Here is an 18283-nt window from a genome sequence, read left to right on the forward strand (position 1 = left end):
GTATATTTTCACAGAAACAGTGGGATGTGATTGAGGCATTCCTCGTGCGATGTTCTGCAGTAGACTCCAAAGCACTGGTAAGGAGACACCTATATTGATAAAACATGGTCCTTTGTTTCAAATAGGAAAGTAGGCTTATTCACAAAAGACAAAAAATACATACACCTGCCGGATGCCTCCTATATAGACGGTATTAACCCGCCTTCGCCCTGGTGGAGCGCCGAAAACTGTTTACTCAAGACGTTCATTAAAACTGCTCAATCAGCGTTAATTCCAAATTCAGGGAGTTTTCCAGGGGCTTCGGTATGCATTGGCTTTTTTCTGCGATTTGTAGAGACAGAGACCGAGACAGTGGCAGAGACGGAGAAAGTGGTCATAGTATCAACTTTAGCCACTTGGAGTCACTGTTGTCAACAATCTGTACTTTTACAATATTTCCTTCGATTGCAGCACTAAACCTGCTTTTGAATGATGGTTAAATAATAATATTTTGAGATGAATATATGTAGACAATTGCAATCTTTACATGGGCCATGGAAAGTAGGCTAATTCTATAATAATTATATCATGTTAAACCAATAATAAAATATAGCCTTCCTTCATTTTGAAACAGCCGATGAAATGAAGGTTGCTGATGTCAACCAGAATTATCAAGTAATTCAAAAATATGTCTAAATATTGGTGTAGATTCGTCTATTTTTCTGTCAGTGCTACTGTCTTATTTATTATTTAATATCATAATGGTTCTATGATGCTGTAAATTCATATCTCAAGGCTTCAAATATTTTAAATAAACCTCAGGCTTTATTTGAATAAACACTGAATGTATTGAAACGTAAACATTGTTTTACATTATAGACTAATTGGTTTATTTACAAATGATTGATATATCAGGTAAAGAATCAACATATCTACTTTGCTGTCAATTACTGTTTTACTCGTTTTCAGAACTTCTTTTGCTTCTCTACCTGAACAAAGTTTTTCATAATTTGAACTAGGCTATAATTATTTTTATATATATATACTGTGTATTAATGGGTAAAAGTTGGAGGTTCCAGCCGTAATGCATTTGTCCCAAGTCATCAGATATAGCATCCCACATAGGCTACGATGCACAAATTACACACAAATAGATCAACGTGAATAAAAAGCCATTATTTATGAGTTAAAATTTCACATGGCAGATGAGACCATTCTCAACTCACACCCGCCAAATATCCACAGCTTGGTGTCATTATGCGTGTTTAAGTTATTTCAAGGCACACACTATGGTTTTTCTTTCTAATGCTCTAACATCAGCGTGATCTCGCAGTGTAATATTTAATCAGAGACGAGCAGCCTGCTAGTCGCCTGCTAGTCGCCTTCAGACACGGCCAAAATGCATTCTTGGTTCATACTTAAGTCATATCTGGATGCTCCCCTTTCATCCACCAGCATCAAAGCCAACGCAATGCTCACTTCAAACGACCGTCACCAACTGCCAATCCCAGTCCCCTTCCAGAAGACGACAAACACAACACAAAATGTTAATCAACCCGGCCCCAGCATCCACAGTGTAAACAAAAGAAATTGTAAACAGATGCTGTAATTTACAACATGTGGATCACTGAAGCGTCATCTTTCTTTAGCTGTTTTTTTTATTCCATGGTTCAAATATGGTCCAAAACCTAACTTTCCTGCCTCCCTACAGCCCGTCATGTGTTCTTCCCTGTGTCGTCCCAGAGCTCTTCTTATGAGTCTATGACTTCACTCAACACCGTTGGCTTTTCCAGATTGGAATAGAAAGCAGCTCTGCCCAGAGCACTGCTCAAGGAAAATTCATATTTTTCATCTATATGTTCCTGGAGGCCAAAGCGCAATCTCAGAGTACCCTCGCACACGAGGGTGCTCTGATGTTTATAGCAAGAGGAATTTTCTATAAAAATTGTTTGATGTTTACAATTTATTTATGCTTGTTCAATGGCAAATTGAAGGCAAATTCAATGGCAAATGGCAAATTGAACAAGGGTGAAGACACCATTCATTCATAAGATAATAAGCATAGTAATCTTATTAGTTAACAAGACATTTATTTATTTAAATTGACTGAATATGAGATTAATTATGCATCGCAAACAATAAAAGGTATTTAGTTGGCCTACCTTGTGGATATAAAGTGCAACATAAAAAGCAATTATGATCAATATGTCTTTTGATTAGTATCTTTTTAACAGATCAAATCGAAGCAACAACAGCACACAAAACAGATACCAATAAATGACCATTGTCAGGAGTTGGAGATGTGTAGAGCCCCCTTTGTTTATTGTGGAGAAAAGAAACATTCGCTGACACACACAAATATAGTATTATGTGCTATATTATATATAGCATCGAAATAAAAAGAATCACATTAATGTAATGAGTCGTAAGCACAAATACAATTTTTAATTCCATTATGATGCATTGAGGACAATTATGGAAAACAGCACTATTGTTTGAAATACTGTAAACAGGAACCATTTGGTTTACAAAGGGGTTTACAGTGCATGAATGAGACCTTTATAACAGAGACCTGTGTTCTAAGACGTTGAGATCTGAACAACATCATGATGTTGAAGAGAATGTTGCACCCAAACAATATCCAATAAGCTTTGTTTTAACATGGTTTGATAACTAGAAGGCAAACAGCATTTGCCTGGCTCACATCAACAGTTCTCGCCCCTTCCAGCTAGCTATTTCTTAAAAGACATCTCTCAATTCCCACAGATTAGTTGTACACTAAAAATGGTTGTTGATTGTTCCTAGTGTATTGCTTCGAGAGATATTACAGTATGTATGTAATTATATCCGGGTTTTGTGTTGGGAGTGTGAAATGTGCCCTTCCTGTTTGAACGTAAAACATGCACAAGAAAATGTCAAACCCCACTGTGGTCAGAGAACGGCAGAGAGGCTGTGACTCACCCCATCCTTGTGTGTGTGTGTGTGTGTGTGTGTGTGTGTGTGTGTGTGTGTGTGTGTGTGTGTGTGTGTGTGTGTGTGTGTGTGTGTGTGTGTGTGTGTGTTTGCATTCAAGTGTGGTCATGTGTGTGTGCGTGTGTGTCTGTGTGGGTGCGTGTGTGTTTGTGTGTGGTGGTGTGTGTGTGTGCATGCATTCAACTGTGGTTATGTGTGTGTGTGTGTGTGTGTGTGTGTGTGTGTGTGTGTGTGTGTGTGTGTGTTAGTGTCTGCGTGTGCATGCATGCATTAATGTGTGGTAACGTGTGTGTGTGTGTGTGTGTGTGTGAGTGTGTATGTGTGTCCATGCATGGAAGATTGCGCTGTTGAAGATCTTTATCTGTCCAAGGAAACATGCTGTTTTAACAGTCATCCTCCTTCCTATCTACAATGGGGAGATGAGGGCTGATAACACAACCCGCCACCTGTTGCCTTAACCTCACTTTTCCGTGTGAAACAGAGGTGATGGTGGAACAACTTTAAAGTCACCAACTCACAACCTTGCTTATTGACTATCTGAAGAAAATGAACAAACATGAGGTTGTGGTATTGTGTGACACAATCCTCAACATATTTTGTGCTTTTTGTCAGTTACTAAGAAGATATAGATTAGGGCTAAAGTCAATCATGATGCTGTGACGTACCTGGAAATAATACTTTATTAAATTTAAATAAAATAAATGTCTAAAATGTTGGTCATTAATGTATGTCGAATTTGGCATTAGAAATTTTGACTGGGAAATCATGATAAACATTTTGAGTCTGTCTGCTCTGTCCCTCGGATAATATATTGAGGGCCAAAAGATGCCCGTGCTGAATTACTTTAGCCAAAATATGAAACAACCTTTTCATTTAATTAATCAATTATTTAATTGTTACTTTCATCGATTTTGTAATGAAAATGCTAAGTGACAACCACAAAGATAAGGCCTACCAAATTTCTCATTGCGAGTAAGCTATAGCCATTAAGAATTGAAACGTCAAATGTCAAAAGTTAAACTTAAATTTTTCGCTCAACCTAACAGCAAAATTCTTCTACGCACGTGCACAGCTGCGGATGATTATCTACGTGACAGAAAACGGGCTTGGCATCGCGAGGCAAGGAGGAGAGAGAGTTCTTTGGTGGCTTGGCGCGCTTTTCCATTGGAAACTACACTGAGCGACCTCGCGTGAAGGCGGGGTGCAGCCGAGGTCTGTCACCGAGCCTCGAACACCACCACCACTCATACCCATTTTTTTTTGGAATCAACACAGTCTCTCTCTCGTGTATTCCACCTCAATTGTCTCACACACATCAAAGGCACTATAGAGTGATATCTCCACACTCCTTCTGCACCTTAAAGCCATCCTACTGTATGTGTTGGTATTAGCTTTGTGAAGCACGTGCACACCCGCGGCATGCATGCTTGGGAAACATGGAGCCAATGAAATCCCATTCTGTGACTACCATGTCGCCACTACCTGGCAGCGGGAAGGCCCGCCTTTTAAGCCGCCTGCAACGTGGTGGTTTATGAAAATGCATTACTAGAGGTTTATTAGCGCTGCGCAAACTGAACAGTTTTTCCTTTTAAAGTTTAGCTTTAGCTAATAGCTTCAGACATTAAGATCATTTAAGGGATTCTGTTATTCTGTTACATCCCAAATAATGGCCTCGGTTTGATAAGATTTTGTTTAAGGAAGGGGATTACACCTGGACACTGCTAAGGTTTCATCATAGTCAAATTAATGAGTTTCATCAATGATAAAACAATACCTTGATTCTGAGCATGCAGATGCAAGATATGCTAAATACGAAATCAGACACCATTTAATTAATTTCGGTTTGGGTACATTCAACTAGCTTCTTTAATGAATATGCCAGTCAATTTTTTTTTTTGTTACGGGACCCAGGAAAGTCTATGTAAGATTTGCTGCCAGTGATTAGACTAGTTTATAACCGCAAGTAGAAGATGATGAACAGCTTGTCTTTGTGTCATTTAAATGTGCATTAAGTCAATTATTGTTTTTGTTTTTTATTGTTTTTATAACAGCCAGTTCCTTAGATTGTAGCTTGTCTACCAATTTAGAGATAAAAAAGATTGATAACCGAAGATCATAGGTTTGAATCCCGTCTTTGCTTTGCTGAAGGAAAACAGAATTTTTTACAGACTCCATGGATAATGGAAAATGAGTCGTCCACCAGGCTTTAAAACAAGTAAAGATTTGGATGTTGTGTTAAAGGCTACAGCTATTTAGTGTCTAGCAGAACATTTTACTGTTAGAAAGATCCTTCTCCATAATAAAATCTCAGTCAAGATTCTTCCCAGCGGAATACATTGTGTCATTCTGTGTGTGTGTGTGTGTGTGTGTGTGTGTGTGTGTGTGTGTGTGTGTGTGTGTGTGTGTGTGTGTGTGTGTGTGTGTGTGTGTGTGTGTGTGTGTGTGTGTGTGCTTGTGAGTGTGTGTGTGTGTGTGTGTGAGTGTGCTTGTGAGTGTGTGTGAGTGTGCTTGTGAGTGTGTGTTTGTGTGTGTGTGTGTGTGCTTGTGAGTGTGTGTGCGCTTGTGAGTGTGTGTGTGTGTGTGTGTGTGCGCTTGTGAGTGTGTGTGTTTGTGTGTGAGTGTGTGTGTGTGTGCTTGTGAGTGTGTGTTTGTGTGGGTAACTCCCCACAATGATAGAACCAATGTGAAGACAACTATGAGGGCCACATCAATTGTGTCAACAGCAACAACAAAAGTGTTGAATTGTGTATGTGTGTGTCTTTGTGTCTTTATGTGTCTGTTTGCGTGTGCAAAAACGAGAAACCCAACCAGAAACTAGGCATTTGTGGTTACACATTTGTCACCATCACAAACACAGACCTATAATCTTCAGCAATTGGGAATCAACCAGGACAAATTAGATTGTACTGCAACCCCATGGTCCCATCGCTCTAAATCATTATCACAGTGTCTGGCGTGTACCAGGCCGCCCTGCGACCAGGCCCTGGGAAAGAACAGTGCTGACTTCCCAGGGTTGGTGGAAGTGTATAGATGATATACTGTGAGAAGAGCCCCATTCACATCCCGTTCTCACCAGCTTCTGTTGTAGGGCCCTTGGTTCACGACCGCGGGCTCTGAATTCTGAGGAACTGGGCTTGGCCCCTGGCCTGTCTCCTCACCGCCCTCCTTGGCTGGGTACCACCAGGCTGACAAACAGTGGTGCAGAGAGATCTCTTTTTATGAATGCATAGAGAAAGGAACTCAAGGCCTCATTAATGGACAGACAGACAGAAGAAAGACAGACAGAAATGAAGGAACAGCAGAAAAAGGATAGAGTGACAGGAAGAAAGAAAGAGAGTAAGAAGGCAATATGCATGGAGATAGATCAAGGCAATAACCTAAACATAAAATAAATAGAAAGTGAGGCGATAATGGATAGAGAAGGACAGAGGAGAAAAGAATGGAAACAGGAAGGAGACTGAAAGAGAATTAAGGTTATGATGCAAATGGTTCAGCCCTATTCCCTCCCATTCACAAGCAAAAACCATCAGTGAAAAGCACCATCGCCCAACATAGCTTTTTGAGAAGCTGTCAAAGGGCTGGTTTGTACTTGTTTAACACAATTAACCCCACCCCACCCTCTGTCTCTCACACACCCACACACATGAAAGAGGGAACCAAGGTAAACCAGAATTCAGCCCCTCTGGACCTGTGGTGAGGAGACTTCAGATCAATGGTGTCACTAGGCTGTTTTATTCGGGGCCAAAGCCCTGGATATTATTTGATTAGCTCCGAATATAATTCTTGGGTAAATTAAAAAAAGATATACTTTATCGATATTTAATGGTATATATACTGCTAACTATGGACTGCAATAATTAAATTCAGTGTAGAAGTGATACAATGATTCTTCTAGTCACTAATGATAGTTAGTTATTTAGAAAGAAAAATGGGGATTCCAGGGACATCTCAAAATAAAGTAGCCTAGGCCTTCTGGAAAGATAATAAACAGTTTAAAAACATAACCATACTGTTTACCACCGTGAATCAAGCTATCCTATCCCCAGTCAGATCCATCTATCTATCCATCCATCCATCCATCCATATGTATATATATATATATATATATTCTGTCTCACTTGTATTCATTTTACTCTGAAATAACTTGAATGGAACTTTAGATGTTTAAGGATAAGCAGCACAGCAGTCAGGTAGCTATTTAAAGCTATAATAAACAGTGTATTTTGTTTATTTAGGTAAAGCATTATGAAAAAATGTGCATGCACAATAGTGCAGACAAAAAAAGTAATAATCTTTTTGTATGCCCAGAGGGGTAGTTTTCTCGCCCCTGCTTCAGATCAGCGGAAGCAATGATGTGTCTCTGGCTTGACATTCAAGTTTGTGATGAACCCTTCAGCTTTGGCCCTACAGACAGCTGTCAACAGCTACCGCTCTGTAAGGAAAGGTGAGAGTTACGCTTCTGTGACAGACAGAATGTTTGCTGTGTTCTGACATCATGAGAGGTGGAGGAGTTAAAATCAATGTTAAAAATGCATTTAATACTAATACAACTTTGAATGTATGTGTTTTATATATTAAATTATATGTTTATGGCCCTGGCTTTGAATATAACTTTGGCTATTTTATTTTTTTACTATTACTGCATTAATCATTTATGTATATCAAGAAAGAAAATATGGGTGTATCTTCTGTCTTGATTATAAGATAATTTATTTTGGAAATATTATCCTACCATAAATCTTTTGTGTGGTTAGCTATAGGCTACCTTTATCCTCACCCCAACTTCAGCTTTTGATTATAGATCTCGGCAAAGAGTAACTGCAAAGACTGCATCTAAAAGGGATTTCTCCTCAACTCAAGGCTCTGAAGAAAAAGTTCACCAGTTTGTCTTCATGAAGAAGAGAATCCAAGAGAATCAGGTTCCCTGCGTCAATATTGGATCCATGTGGCCGAAAATAACGATAAATCTGATGTGTGAGTATGTAATATATTAGCGTTTGAACCGTTGTAAAATGGTGGTTAAATCCCCCAGGGTTTTCAGTTTCATACACGGCATCTTGCTCTGTGGGTATCGGGAGAAGAAAAACGCTGCACTGGAATAAGGGATCAAAGCCACATGGGGCCAAATCGTTTCTCAAATTGTGGTTGGATGAATAATGTGGTTTCTACTTGTTTAGTATTACTGTATAACTCACCACATTCTTCTCTCAGAGCTGAACATAGAATACAAAGATGAATCAACTCCTCCATTTTTTGGCCATCTAACAATTGAGTTTGAGGCCCTTAACGAACTTCACGTGAAGAAACGTAGAGAAAATGTATGCCTATGCAAAAGAAACAATAATTACATAAGATGTTTGGCTCTGTAGGGAATTTGCAGTCTTACAATACAAACTAGTTCCCAAATAACATACATTTAAATTGTTTGCATTATAATAATAAGAGAAGGCATAGGCCTATAGAGAGTATGTTTATTATCATTACTGTGAATAACAGCCATTTTAACATTCTGATTTGAATAAATTGAACTGAATGTAATAAATGCTTAATGCTTAAATTCTGCTGACTCGCACCCCTCTGCTAGAGTGATAACGGCTAATGATACTTCTGACTGTGGTTGGTCGAGAACCAGCAACACTTTCTTCCTCGTACCTCAAGAGGTCAGGCTTTGCCGGATCTGCTCTAACCACTCCCGGTCAACACATTTGGGTAAATAGGGAGGCTAAAAGATTCAAGACATTAGAAAGGAACTGATTTGAATGTATTCATGATGAGCAAAAAGGAATGCAAAAAACAACAATTTAAAGAAAAATAAGAAATTCTAGAAAGAGAGAGAGAGAGAGAGAGAGAGAGAGAGAGAGAGAGAGAGAGAGAGAGAGAGAGAGAGGCACAAATGAACAAAATGACTGAAAGAATGAAAGTGATGAACAGAGGAGAAAGACAATCTGTTTATTTTAACCACCTAATACATGACCAAGTGACAGTTACAGGAACATGTTCAATCTGGGTGATTTTCTCTGAATCAAGAGAAGAAAATGTTAGAGTTAAGAAAGTCAAAAGTACCGATCAAAGTTTATGTAATGATAAAAGTCAAAACAGGCTACTAATTACACAATAGGATCTAATACAAATTAAAGCTCTCGATGAGTACTTTTACTATAACTATTATATATTATGATTGTTAGTAGAAGAAGTGTAAGGAGCTTAGGTTATTGTTTCAAACATGTAAATAATAACAAAATAAAAATGTGTTTGTGCTATTTGAGTAGGTTGTATGGGAAAAAGAAACTACAACACATACTGACACATCTTAAACAGGGCATGGAACACATTTTAACCTAAAATTAGTGGAGTTTAGAGTTAACAGCTAAATCTGAGAGTACGGAGTGAATCTTTCACAATGAACAGAGAGGATGGAGGGAGGCCATGTTGGATCTCTCTCAGCGCTCCTCGGGCCACCAATTAGCAGCAGCTGTCTCGTTGAGGCTTCTCCGCTCCGTTTCCACGACGGCAGCCAACTTCCCGGGAGGAATAAGAAGTAATAACAATAATAATAGTAAACACCAGAATGATTTCTTAACCTCCATCCTGCTTCTACTTTATATGACCTAGGCTCTGGTCTCTCTCTCTCTCTCCCTCTCTCGCACTCTCTCTCTCTCTCTCCCTCTGTCTCTCTTTCTTAGTCAATATTAAACACCATGGTTACTGTTTTCTCATGTTATCATTCCCTGGTGGTTTTTAACTCACCACGTAGTGATTATTTTCCATTGGATGTGTACACATGAATGGCAGTTGGTGGTATTGTAAAGGATGGAAAGCCACGGTTGCTGTTGGCATAAACGGTCGGTATCAACACCAGAACTAAACAACCACCACCAATACAGACCTAAAGCTGAATGGCTTGGAACATGTGCTCATAGTGTACCAGTGTATAATATTTTATATGCGTTTCTTTGGTTTACTATTTAAATTACTATTGTTTGTTTTAAGAATCCAATGTCAATTACAGTAAGATGATAATCCGAAAGTCTTTTTTGAAGGAATATTGCAGAACCTTGCATAGAAGTACATTTATAATATTGGGTGTTATGGTAGATGTAGTATTACTACTAGTAATTGTAGTAGTAGTTGTAGTAGTAGTAGAAGTAATAGTCGTGGCAGTAGTAGTAGTAGAAAGGGTACTATTGATCGTAGTGTAAAGTGGCCGTATTGTTGAGCTGGGATAGGCTGTTGTCTTCTTTTGCACGTAAACACAATATTATCTATTACTTTAAATGGACATTATCCTATTACATGCTAAGAGACAAGTCTTGCATTCTTGATCTATGGAAACGCAACATGATAACACACTGTAAACCTACACACAAATACAAACACACAACACCACACACAAGCAAGCGCATACACACACACCGGACGCACACATACACACACACACACACACACTGGATGCACACACACGCACACACACACAAACACACACCCAGAGTCCCCGAGCCCAAACAATGATCCATCATGAATCCACATCCTCCTCCGGGCCACATCAGTCCCTTTACTGCGGAAAAACTGATCCCAGAATCGGCTGCTAACTGTCGCCTGCTGAGCTCCAAAGCGCCCACTCACCACTAGAAAGAGACCGCTGTGGACGCGTGCGTTTAATAGGCCTGCCACCAGATTAAATGGAGGCCTCCACGAGCTCTAGCTCTCTCTCTCTCTCTCTCTCTCTCTCTCTCTCTCTCTCTCTCGGCTAACGACACTCTTCGCATGAAAGAAGGAGAGAAAAAAGACATTGCTTCTAGTGCTGCAAACAACAATGGTGGAGTTGAGCTGACCCTAATTGTAACGGTCGGTTTGTTGCTCTGGGATGAACGGGATGATTTGGATGTCCGGTATTTGACCGTGGCTGTCGTCATCATTGAGGTTTCCACAAAACGTATTGTCCCAAGTCATTACGTGTTTTTGTGTGTGTGTGCGCGTGTGTGTGTGTGGGTGTATCTGAGTGTGCACCTGAGCCTGGTTAAGTGTAGGAACATTGTCACACTGTAATGTTTCACCGCAACCAATAATGTCTGTAATAATTGAAGGTGGACACCTTTCATTGTTAAGACTTTGCAGAAAAGGGCGATGCAACAGACAGGGTTATAACCATAGCACTTTAACTCAATAAATTGGCCTTGTTCACACAACACATTAATGAACAAATAATAACACATCAAATAATTGATTAGTTTAATATTTTACTTACTTATTTTAAATAATTGGTTTATTGTAGGTCAGATTAACTTGATCAAATATTTCCTGAGACGTTTTCTGACTCTGTGGAAACTACATGTTTATACTTAAATTGTTAGTAATTGTTAATATCAATATTTCTATCTAATATTAACGGAAAATGTCATATTAAAAAAAAGAAAACATCTTTTAATCTTAATGTCAAATCTTTCTGTTTCCAGTTTGAAGTTGATGGAACCAACTGTTTGTGTTGACGTTACCACATACAAGACCAGACGTGTGCAGTGGAAAGAATAAAATCGGTTGAGTTTTTTTTTCATATCCCTGAAGTGAGAATAAGCTCATCAGAAGTTCAGTAAGGCTGAGCTTCAATCAAGGTTTTCAAGATCTAGATTTACTTTAAGCACGTGTGTGTGTGTGTGTGTGTGTGTGTGTGTGTGTGTGGTGTGTGTGTGTGTGTGTGTGTGTGTGTGTGGGTGTGTGTGTGTGTGTGTGTGTGTGTGTGTGTGTGTGTGTGTGTGTGTGTGTGTGTGTGTGAGAGAGAGAGTGAGTGTGAGTGTGTGAATGTATGTGTGTGCGCATGAGTGTGTGTGTGTGCGAGAGTTTGTGTGAGAGGGCGGGTAATGTGTCTGCACAATGTGTACTTGTTTGTTCATTTGTATGTATGAACGCATCGTACATTTGTGCTCTGTGTTAATCTGTGTGCCTATGTGTGTGTGTGTGTGTGTGTGTGTGTGTGTGTGTGTGTGTTTGTCTGTGTGTGTGTGTATGTGTGTGTGTGTGTGTGTGTGTGTGTGTGTGTGTGTGTGTGTGTGTGTGTGTGTGTGTGTGTGTGTGTTTTTGTGTGTGTGTGTGTGTGTGTGTGTGTGTGTGTGTGTGTGTGTGTGTGTGTGTGTGTGTGTGTGTGTGTGTGTGTGGTGTGTGTGCGTGTGTGCGTGTGTGTGTGTGTGTGTGAGAGAGAGGAGCAGGGATTGAATGGCTTGGCTCCACATCAAAGGCCTCTACAAGTCTCTGCATTAACGAGGGCTTTTGTTTCCTGTCTCCCAGATTGCACATGTCCCCCTCAGTGTGTGTGCTTGTTTTAGTGTGTGTGTGTGTGTGTGTGTGTGTGTGTGTGTGTGTGTGTGTGTGTGTGTGTGTGTGTGTGTGTGTGTGTGTGTGTGTGTGTGTACATACGTGTGTGTGTTCGTGCCTGTGTTTGTGTGTATCTGTGAATCCCTCCATGCATCTGTGTGTATTTGATTTGTTTTTGTCTGTCTTGAGGCTAGAGTCCAGTCTGTATCGGTTCATCGTTTTTCATTGCTTATCTTTAATTCATTAATTAATTAAGCTGTGTGTTTCTTAATTGCTCAGAGTAAATGCAGTGCCGGCTTGTTCTGGTAAATTCCCTGAAAGAAAGATTATACAAATACAGAAGTTATACAGAACACAGTTTAAAATAAATTGTATGTATCCCTTGATAAAGCCTGTACCATTCAAGGGCTGAGTCCACCGTTACTAACCTGTAAACGTGAGGATACAGAGACAATGTGTACATTGATTCCCCTAATTTATTCATTATCTTAGTCATAGAGAAGCTCCCAGTGTGGTTTCAATACCACAGACAGATACTATGGATTTGAGACCAAAGGGGAAAGCTGATGAGGTGACCCGTCATTAAGCTCTGGGATTAATTGTTTGCACAGGGAGGAAGAGATCCACAGTGTGTATGGCTGTGGCATATACCGCTACATGGGCACCAATTGTCCAACAACTCAAAGTATTGAATATGAGTGAATCATAAAACATAAAAAAGTGTCATTACCTTCGAGTCGCGAGGGAGTGCCGTAGGGAAACGGGGGTTGAGATCTGCTCAAGAAGAACTTCTTCTTCTTGACCCAAGTTACACTAGCAAAGCACACCCAAACATGAAAGGTATCCCCGTTTTTTAACTGTGTTTAGCTGCCCCACTAAGATAGGACAAATGGTTTCATATTTTACTGTGATAGTTTCTTGTCAAATGATGTTGAGGATGCTCCAACATGAACATATTTTACATGATCCATGAATAAAATCCCTCACTGAATAGCCTAGTGTTCAACATTACAAAGTTGTGTATTTTTTGCCAAATAGGTGAATTTTAAAGTCGGGATGAAAACGGCAGTACACAATAAATGACTGGGCTTGAGGATCACTCTTGCCTTTCCGTCTTGCCTTGCTGTCCACTCACTGAGACGGGAATGAGGTCTGTGAGGAATATTGTCACACCATAACATTTATTTAGCCACCAGTAGCCTGGGCAGATTGGGATGCGGTGTAGTGTGTGAGATGACAAAAGCCTGGACCAGAACCTGCGTGGCCTTCTGGGTGAGTAACAGGCGTGTCCTCCTGATGATGCCGAACACGAATCTGCAGGAGCAGGTTGTCACAGTGATGTTGGCAGCACAGGACAGCTGGTCCTCCAGTGTCCCCAACAGGTTCCATGCCGTCTGAGTCCCAGGCACCACAGAGATGTGGATATTGATGGAGAGGTTGTGGATGGGAGACGCCTTCCCTAGAAGGAACATCAGCTCAGGCTTCTCCAGATTGAGCTTCAGGTGGGGTGAAGACATCAGAATGGATATGTCGGCCAGACACGCAGAGATCCATACTTCTTCCTGGGTTTCAGACTGTGAAAAAGGATTTATCGACAACTCTCGTCATTTCTACTGAAAAGATGGGTCAGTATATCAATATCAATATCAATCAGTTTAGAAAATGCCCCCTCGTCTCTAAGGGAGGCGGCAAATCACGCGTCTTTTCACCCCCTGAAACTATGCGGCCATAAGAGCCTAGATCGGCCCCGATTGGCCCCTCCTCTCCCTGCTCCCCCAGACTGAGTCAGCAGACTCATTATCGGGGGGTTCGTTGCCTAGTGGGGAGGAGCCTTTTGGCACCTCAGTTGATACGCTTTTACACGGTTGCACGGTTGTTCAGTGGTTTGCTACTTGCGATGTGCCAAGAAAAATTAGGACTTAAAATACGCCAAAAAAAATTCAGAAGATGTTCAAAATGATATGTGTTCTGTTCTCTCCCATAGCAATGTAACTGTTTTTGTAGCACTTGAAATTGAGTGGCAGTTCCCATCTTCATATGGACATCTTATTATGTCTTTTAGGTTCAGGATGTGAAAACAACGGGATTGGGACTGAGCAAGCGGAGTTGTAGGTCTGCCCAAAACATCTGCTTTACCAATTTGTTGAAGTGTTGAATATGGTTGTCGAGGTGTATCAACGTGATCCCCGATATACATTATGCAGTAATTGAGGACAACATATATATATATATTTAGAAAATGATGACCCGAATATGACTTCTCAATCTGATTAAATACAGTTTAATGAATTATTTGTATGATTATTGTGTGGCGACACCAGCTCTAATTTGAGAACCAACATGAGTCCACTTAAAATGGCTTTCTGTGTTTTCTAGGATATTCATCGGAAGAGAGTTCAGTTATTTGCTTTCAATTTGTTGGATTCTTTGTGAAAGGTTTTAATAGTATGTTTATTATGCAAATGCATTGAGGGAGTCAATTTCAATAAAAAATAACACTGAGTGAACATTTGAACATTTAAAATATAAATCCATATCACAGTACGCCCATTTGCAGTACTTTATGAAAAGGGGGGATTCTATGCAGTTTAATATAAACCAATATCACTTAACTTAGTTTAATTGAAAACATATCTAAAAGATTCACCATAATAGCATCAATATTATACAGATTTGATGCTATTCTTTCCTAGGCAATGCCTTCGAACATTGAACATGCTACCTTGCATTACCAAAACTAAGCTGGTTGTGTGAGGGAAACATAGCAACAGAAATACTATTAGAGCTGATCAGCTCCAGAGTAACCACAGGAGTTGTAACACTGCTGTACTGAAAATATTACTTTAGACACAATATCTTGAGATCCATGATTGCAGATTCAATGATCAGTAAATCAACCTCTTCCTTTCCAACCACCATGGGAAGCTTTGGTGCTCTGTACTGGCCAGTAAGGTGCAAATAGGTGCATCCAACATGACGACATTGTCTACAACAGCAAATAGTCACGTGTCAAGCGATGACCTTACTTGATAGATTTATGAAACTGTATGCAGTTATTTAGTCACTATAGTTTACAAGTTAGATATCGATGATGGGCTACTGTAGAAACATCTGGAAGAGGACCTGCTCTCTCTGTAGATATAAAGGGCTCATTCTTAGGTAAAAAAAAACACAACAATTCATATTTTCATGGGATTATAAACTAATTAAAACCTACATATGAATATGACATTCCACCTCTACCAAATCCAAACCATTGTTCACACTGCACTTTAAATTATGTCTCGTGATTTATTACAAAATCTGATAGCATTCCATTGCTCGTTCAGTTTGTTGACTTCCGCCAAAAGCCTGGTGCAGCTCTGTGGTGAAGTCATACATGTTTGATAAGGAGGCATCTCAGGGAATGCATTCTGATACATCTGGAGAAGCACTCACTGGAGATCTGAGCAGGCATTCAGACTACAACTAGAACCGTCATTATATGGACACATGCATTCACTTCGTCATTCTTAGTTATAGCTCTGTTTTTTTGGGGGGGGGCATTTAGCTGTTATTAAAATGTCCTATATATCAGCCCCTCATCGGATTTTATTATTATCTTGTTTTTTTTATGTTATTTATGAACAGATACCTATGTATTTTTTACATGAAAAAAAATTCTAGGTATGAATTGAAATCGCCCCCATGTGCAATCCTTAAAACGACACAATAAGAACAGCACCTACTGTTTCAGAACCTTGCATAAACAAGAGAGCCATGGCTTGGAAGGCATACACAAATAAAAGGCAAATTGCTAAAAATAGCACTTACTTTTCTTCATTTACTTTCCCGGTTTCCAAACTCTGTCTGAACCATTCTACACTACTGCTATGTGAACTGATACAAATTTGAAAGGAATATGACTTCATTAATAAGACCTAAAATGATGGATTGTGGATATTAAATGCTATATTTTGGCCCAAGCCTCTGCCTCAATACCAACCTCTAGTAATGAAGATCAAATCCATGTGATACCATTTCTAGAACGTTTTGCATTATGCAGCATTTGATGCGCGCGCGGATCAATTCAGTACTTGGTGTTCATAGAAGATTGTCTATACAGCTACAGTTTTGTTAAAAATCACCCTGACGAAAAGATTTGTTCGGGTTGTGTATTGCTGGCTGGAAGTTACCCTGGCGAACATGTTTTTGATTGAAGCAGAACTACCAATAAAAAGCACACAAGTGGTTCCAGTTAGGGCTTGTTGGCTTGGATGTGGCTTAACCCCAATGAAAGGACATGATTTAATTACTCTGCAGCTTTAATGTGCCTGATGTTTATTTAGAAAGCACAGTATATAATCTTTTTTTTGTGTAACCAACCGTGATTCATCTTTTGTACTGTTAGAAAAAATCCAGGCTACATTATAGAAAAGCAAATTTCCTTTGCCAGTGAATGAGCAATGGAAAAGCACTCCCTTAAAAAAAAAAGCTGTATTTGGTTGAAAACTAAGTTATGATCCTATCGAAGACGAAAGTTTCAAATATTTAGCTTTTGGTATTGTAATTATTTTCATTTTGTCTAAGATCTAGATATTTTCTTTCAAATATGGGTATATCATGTCTTCTTATTTTGCATTTCCTACCCCACATGAAATCTGATGTCATCACATTAGCATATGAGATAAGAGAGTGTGTGTGTGTGTGTGTGTGTGTGTGTGTGTGTGTGTGTGTGTGTGTGTGTGTGTGTGTGTGTGTGTGTGTGTGGTGTGTGTGTGTGTGTGTGTGTGTGTGTGTGTGTGTGTGTGTGTGTGTGTTGAAACACAGGCAGATAAGATTGACTTATTCAGAATTAAATTGGGATCTGACAAACAAAGAAGAACGAGCGATGGGGAGAGAGAAAGAGAGAGAGAGGTGGGGGAGAGAGAGAGAGAGAGACAGTAACTGAATGGAAAGAAGGAGGAAAGGAAGGCCCACATCCTCTTCAGCCTCAGGTGAACCCAACATGTGTAACAAGCGTCATCACATAGGCCAGGACGCGCGCACACACACACACAGACACACACACACACACACACACACACACACACACACACAGCAAGGGCCCGAGCACCACCGTCGACATCTCTCTGGAAAAACAGCTGTCTATATTTAATCAAGTCTAATAAACAAGGAGTTTAAACAACTCATTTATAATTTAGATTTGCATATATTACAAACCCCACATTTTAATCTTTTCATTAATATGCATAGACAATATTGTATAAATATGCGGCTTTATGCAAATACCGAACCCATTTTCTGTTTGTATTTAATTCTATTTCCCAGCTGTGAATCGTCATTTTCATTCAAGGCAACCGACTGAGATTAAGTCAAATATTAAGTCACAGCATGAAGGAGTATAAATATTCCTCAATTAAGAATCTCTGAAAGGCAGATCGGGCTAGCTATGTGTCAACATTAAAAATGCATTGGAAAGTATACTGGGAAAAATACATCAAGACTTGATAACACATCTGAAATGCAAGTCTACAACTTTGAACAGTTTTTTTTCTTCATTTTCCTGATTTTGTTTATTTTTCCCCTCATAGCCCCTCAAATCACGATGACTGTTTTCTGCAACCAGCATATTTCTACCATGTTTTGGAGATCACTACAAAATATGGGGGTTGTAAGAACTAGCCCAAAACATAGTGTGCCTCTTTTATTGATGAGCTCGCCAAGCCTTCTGATGTTTTCCAAGATTGTCCTACATTTCACTTTCTTCTCTCTGGGCCTTTCGCCTCGGTATTGATGCAAATGGAGAGTTTTAATGCAAAATATCCATAAATTGTCTGACTCAAAGCTGTCTCTCCTATAAAAAGTGTTCAGCCGAAGTTAGTCGTCACATGGCATATGATGAAGGAGAGCTGTTAAATAACCTGTCTTTTACGAAGGCCATTTTAAATAAAAGGCAAGAAAGATAACTTTTCTTTCAAAGTGTCATTGTGGGTCTTCCGTATCAGTTCATATTTGTATTTGTTTCACCTGTGATTTAAACCAA

At 39.6% G+C, this 18283-nt stretch overlaps 1 long non-coding RNA gene across 1 annotated transcript; it reads left to right on the forward strand.

Moving 5' to 3' along the window:
- Positions 1–28: 28 nt before the first annotated feature.
- LOC130386286 (uncharacterized) lies at positions 29–8443 on the forward strand. Its single transcript, XR_008896102.1, has 3 exons — positions 29–77; positions 7261–7396; positions 7754–8443. It is a non-coding gene; the product is annotated as an uncharacterized LOC130386286 (long non-coding RNA).
- The last annotated feature ends 9840 nt before the right edge of the window (positions 8444–18283 follow it).

This window comes from Gadus chalcogrammus, chromosome 7, assembly GCF_026213295.1.
Source record: "Gadus chalcogrammus isolate NIFS_2021 chromosome 7, NIFS_Gcha_1.0, whole genome shotgun sequence".
Lineage (NCBI taxonomy): Eukaryota > Metazoa > Chordata > Actinopteri > Gadiformes > Gadidae > Gadus > Gadus chalcogrammus.